Source organism: Henckelia pumila, chromosome 4 (genome assembly GCF_033568475.1).
Source record: "Henckelia pumila isolate YLH828 chromosome 4, ASM3356847v2, whole genome shotgun sequence".
Taxonomy (NCBI): domain Eukaryota; kingdom Viridiplantae; phylum Streptophyta; class Magnoliopsida; order Lamiales; family Gesneriaceae; genus Henckelia; species Henckelia pumila.
Genome location: NC_133123.1, coordinates 59,167,101 through 59,173,100, shown reverse-complemented (window position 1 = coordinate 59,173,100; position 6,000 = coordinate 59,167,101). Strand labels below are relative to the sequence as shown.

Below are 6,000 nucleotides of genomic sequence, written 5' to 3'. Positions count from 1 at the left end.
CATGACCTGCCCAGGTCTCGCCCAGAACCTGCCCTGCCCCAAAACCAACTGCCCTGTTCAAAGCAAACACACTCAAACACACAACTACCTTGTGAAAACACCTCCAATCATATATCCTTGCCTCTACCACCCATCCAAACCACCAAACACACCAAAAACACTCTCTTAGGACTAATCACAAACACCTTGGCTGCCCTCAAATGCACTTCAACACCACAATTCAAAATTTACTCGATCATGCTTCGAAATGCAACAAACTCATAAACATTCAATTATGCTCAATGCAAATCATTAAAATAGTTCAAACTCACATCAATTACAGCCCTTCCACAATATAAATTCGAAATTTTAGGCATACAACTTCTGAAATTTTCGAAAATCAACATATGCAATCAATACTCTTCAACTTTCCAATCACAATCACCATGTAATCTTTTAAACTCAAAGCATACATCAATTTTCGAAAATGACATATCATCATGCTGAAAATATGGAAAATTCGAAACTTACCTACTGAAAATCTTAAGCATTTCGAAATATGTCAAGAAACAAGAAGGAAAAACTATGTAGCTAACTTGTATGCCCAAAGAAAAGCCAACACTTGCCTTGTCCAGCTTTTACCCCAAAAATCGAAAGCAAGAAGGAGGAAGAGAGCTGGGATTTTGGCCAGCTAGGTGAAGACTTCCAAGGCGGTGCTCCGGTGGCTGCGGCGGCGGCGGCGGCTGGTTGAAGGGGGGGTCGGCCGAGAGAGTGTAGGGGGAGAGGAGAGGTTAGAGGCGGCTAGGGCTTGCCTTTTAGGTCTAGGGTTTTAAGAAATTGTTTTGTGTTTTATTTTAAGTGTAAAGGTGTGTACATATATGTGTAGGTGTAAGTATTAAAGGTGCTAGTACACTTTATAAAAATGCTACACTAGTTAAAACTTTACCTCAACTTCTATGCACCTTTAAAACTCTTAAATTTAAAATCTCAAGTCAAGGTGTTTAAATTAAATCTTTATCAATCCGAGTTTAATAAATTTTCAAATTTTGAAAAGTAAATAAATAATCTCAAGAAAAGGATAAAAGCGGTCTGTAACACCCGAAAAATTCAAAAGTCAAACTCTCGGTCCAAACCTCCATTTTTAAAATTAATGTCTTGGAAATTAACCGCCGAATCCTCCATCACCGCTTTCCGGAACCGGGAACCTCTTACTCAAGCATTTTTAAATAAATAACTTAATAAATTGAGCAACTCTAACTTTAAAAGAAAACTATATTAAAATAATAAATATAAATACTGAAAATTAATTTAGGCATGAATATTTAAATCATGAAAATTCCAGGCACTACAAAATCAATTCGAAGTTGATCAATCTCCAAATAATCAATAAACACAGTAATATAATCAAGAATGCATAAAAATCAAATTCAATCATCAAGAAGAAATCAAAACAAAGTTTTGGGGGTAAGATCCTGATAAGAGTCGTTTTTGTGCGTTATTTTTGCTTGTTTTGTGTTTGTTTTGCATTAGTTTTGTTTTCGTTGTGTCTGTTTTTACCATTTTTGTTTCATTTATTGTTTTAAAGTTTTTTTGTAGTCACTCCTCTGGTTTATTTATTTTATTGCAGGAAATCACCAAGAAATGCTGATACTTGGTGAGAAGGTGATGCACAATTGAGGCGGTGAGGATAGCGCAAGAAGAAAAGCACATTTCTGGAAAAAGACGAGGCGCCCGCGCGGCAATTTTCTACCGCGCGGGCGCACTCATCATTTGTAAAACAGTAGATGGCAGAAAGGCATGGCGCCCACGCGGAAATTTTCTACCACGCGGGCGCAACCACAAACTTGGGAAACAATAGTAGCCAAATTTTAAGGCGCCCGCGCGGTAATTTTTCACCGCTCGGGCGCGATGCGCTGACGTGAAATTTTATTTTTTTAGAGAGTTTATTTCGGGAAGGATTCTTGGGGACTTTAAATACAATTCTTTCCTTAGTTTTTGAGAGTAGAGACGGACGCACATCAGGAGGCAGACGGCGGCTGAGCAATTCAAGATTTCTCTTCTCCGTTGGGAGTTTTTCTTTTCTTCTCTTCTGAATTTTTATGTTAAACACTTTTGAGATTGAATTTTTGTAATGAATTTCAGTAGCTAAGTTTTTATTTTGTTGGAATCGAGGGAATCCTAACCCCGAAACACTGTAGTGTGATTGAATCACCGGACGTATTGAGATTTGATTTATGTTTATAATTAATTTTGTCATTTTTTTTTTCTATGTTGATGATTAGCTACCCTTAACATAGATTCGTAAATTGTGAATTGTTATCGAGAGATAGGTTCTTAATTAGGACGAATGATAGAATCCATGGACTTAAAATATGCATAGAGATATGGTATTTAGTACATGTTGATAGCCATAGACCACCAGGTTGAAAGTTGTAGAATTCATAGAACGAAAAGCAATCAGTCATGATAAATAATTAAAGAGATTTAATTATTTCACTGATTTGATTAGTTTGACATCACCTCGAGAGAGAGTGTCAATGTTACAGGAATTTATGTAAAATTTATAAGAATAAATTAAATTCCAATCGTCCAGTTCAATTAGGGGAAAGGTGAACCAAAATTCCAACAAAATCATTTTGAATTGGTGTTCTTCAGTCTGAGAATTGATTGTTTGGTTGTGAAATCCACTTTTATTTACGTTGATTTTTAATTAATTTTAAATATTAGATAATTCCAAAATCAAATTTGAGATACTTTGTGTAGTTGAAAATCAACGAGACAAATTACTATTGTTAGTCCCTGAGGACGATACTCGTACTCAGTAAATTTTATTATAACTTGAATCGTGCACTTGCGATTATTATCGACTGGATTTGAGAGATTTTTAAAGAAAATTTAAGTGTTAGTATTCCGTCGATCAAGTTTTTGGCGCCGTTGCCGGGGACTAAATAGATTTTAATTTGTTTTATTTGATTTTTCTCTATTACAATTTTAAATCACTCATTTCCATCTGTGGATTGCAGGATTCTCTTACAGTACATGCAACACTCACCTGAGGAACTATTGTCTTTTGATTCAGAAATCGAGAGAACTTTTCATAGGAGAAGAAGGCAACAACAACAACAAGAAATGGAAGAAGAACATGAACAGGAACAACCAGTTTACAGATCGATGATGGATCTTGCCTTGCCAAACATTGAAGGTGCTAGACCAAGCATCATCCGGCCAACTGTAGCAGCTAATCACTTTGAGATAAAGCCGGCCATTCTTCAAATGATTCAGAACATACTTAAATTTGGTGGGAGTGTCATTGATGAACCATATGTACACATCACAAATTTTCTGGAAATTTGTGATACATTCAAGATACAGGGAGTTTCTGATGACGCTATTCGGTTGCGTTTATTCCCTTTTTCACTGCGAAACAAGGCGAAAGCATGGCTAACGAATTTACCTGCAGGTTCCATCACAACTTGGGATGATTTGGCGAAGTCTTTCCTCACCAAATACTTTCCACCATCTAAGTCAATGAAGCTGAGAGCTGATATCACAACTTTTTCCCAAGGAGAACAGGAAACGTTTTACGAAGCATGGGAGCGCTACAAGGATCTACTGCGGAGATGTCCACACCACCAATTACCAGAGGGTCTTGTGGTACAAACTTTTTATTATGTCTTTCTCACTCAAATCGTACCATGTTATATGCAGCTGCAGGTGGAAATCTTCTGCGAAAATCGTCAGAGGATGGCTTTGAATTAATCGAGGAAATGGCATCTAGTAGCTATCATCCTAAATCTGAAAGGGGTGCAGCCCGAAAATCTACTGGAATTCATCAAATTGATGCATTCACATCAGTGGCTGCTCAACTTGAAGTCATGAACAAAAGTATTGAGGAACTAAGCGTGGGAAACTCTGTGATGCGAGTACAAGAAGTGTGGTGTGAAAAATGTGGTGCAGAGCATTTCACGAAAGACTGTCAAACATTTTCTCAACCGGAGGGAGTTATGGCAAGTCATATGGGAAATCAAAATCGACCAAGGAATGACCCATTTTCTAATTCATACTATAGTAACCCAGATACCATTTTAAGATAATAATATGTTAAACATGATTAAGGGTTGGTAATTAACCAATCTCGGAGTGTTTTTTTGACTTCAGAAGTAAAATTTGGGTTTTTTTAATTTTGGGCCGGATAGTAAGCTCCGATCCCAGATAGTAAGCTCCGATCCTAGATAGTAAGCTCCGATCGGAACGGAAGCTCCGATCCTGGAACGGAAGTTCCAATCCCCAGCTGCCAGCAATGATCGATGACTCAGTCGCGAGTTTTGACAAGTGTCGATCATAGAGCAGATCGGAAGCTCCGATCGTAGATCGGAAGTTCCGATCCTGGCATGGCGGACATGCACGCAATGAGCTGGATCGGAAGCTCCGATCCCAAAATCAGAAGTTCCGATCCTGGCCGAGAAATTTGGCTGTAAATAGGGCCGTTCAGAGTTCATTTTCAATTACTAATTCTCGAGTTTCCTTCTTCAGTTATATAGTGTGAGTTATACACTTGAGGGCATTATCGGTTTTAATCGAAGTTCTGGAATAACCAAGTTGTGGTTATAGTCATCCGGGACTAGCGTCTCCAAAGGTCTTACTTCGGACGAAGGTATGGTCCGGGAATCGATTTAAGTTTTGGGAGTACTTATTAGCTTAGTTAAGGCTTATGGAACTTGTGTAGTGATACGGTGAACTTTTGAATATAGGCTTGGAACCTAGGATCTACTTTACTTGAACTAGCCTAGAGGTACGTACACATTGACTGAGATTGCCAGCGAGTATACATGTTTATATGTTGTATTTATTTGGCATTATTATGTGGCATGATGTATGATTTACCGTTTTCTATACTCATATGTCATGTGCATATACACGTTGAGCCTATTCCTTGTTATACCTGATTATAGAGCCGCTCAACTCTATACTCGATAGTCTGTCACTGAGAGTACCGCGGCGGCGGGGGCATTTATGTCTGTCTACTCTGGTGTACTAGACGAGTGTGGTTGCACCCAGAGGTTGATCCGTGCGGTGGCAGCACTCATATGGCGCCGGTTCTGAGCATGACTTTTCAGATGATCTTTTACCAGTAATCATATTGCATGCATTATATACATATGGTTATTCATGTCTATGTACTGGGCGTAGCGCTCACGTCCTAGTTGTTATCTTGGACACCCTATTCCATGGGGCAGGTCGCAGGATGGACGGAGCTGGTAGTTCAAGGCAGGACTAGGGAACATGAGCCTTGAGGAGTTTATTATACAACATGATTTGTTAGCTGTATAATGTTTATTTTAAGAATTTTGATATGGTTGTATCATTACAGATTTAAGCCTGGATTATATTACTAAGCTGATATGTAATTTATGGTTAAGTTTCCGCACGTTTTTACTCTGTTAAGTATATTGCTGTATTAAGTTTAATTCATGCTATTAGTTTCCAGTTAGTAGGTGATTCCATACAGGGTCACTACATTTTTGGTATCAGAGCATGCATAGATTTTGGGATTGGTACTTGGGATTTAGTTTAGTCTTGAGTAATTCTTGCGCATTTGGGATTTTAATGTGCAATTCTTTTCAGGATATGGCTGACGAGAGTCACGGTAGTGTTGGCCAGGGAGGTGGTCATCATCATCGTCGCCATCATCATCAGGATGATCGACATCGTCCTCATGAGGGTCGACGTCGCTATACTATTAATAAGTTTATGCAGGTAGGACCGAAACCCTTAGTGGGAGGCGAGAATCCTGAACAAGCTAGAAGCTGGATGTCTAAACTTGAGAGCACGTTCCGAGCTTTCGAGTGTACTGAGGAGCAGAAACTGGAAGTTTTAGAATTCGTTCTAGAGGATAGAGCACGTTTTTGGTGGGATGCCAAGGTTGCTCAGGCACGTACTGAGAGAGGACCGGTGACTTGGGGGAATTTCTGTCGGGAGTTTCAGAAATTGTATTTTCCTCCGGCTGTTCGCCAAGCACGA

The 6,000-nt window shown here is 39.0% G+C and overlaps 1 non-coding gene across 1 annotated transcript; it reads right to left on the bottom strand.

Annotated features, from left to right (window-relative positions):
* Positions 1 to 3,510: 3,510 nt before the first annotated feature.
* LOC140870099 (small nucleolar RNA R71) lies at positions 3,511 to 3,617 on the bottom strand. The gene has a single exon (XR_012147079.1). It is a non-coding gene; the product is annotated as a small nucleolar RNA R71 (small nucleolar RNA).
* Between the last annotated feature and the right edge of the window lie 2,383 nt (positions 3,618 to 6,000).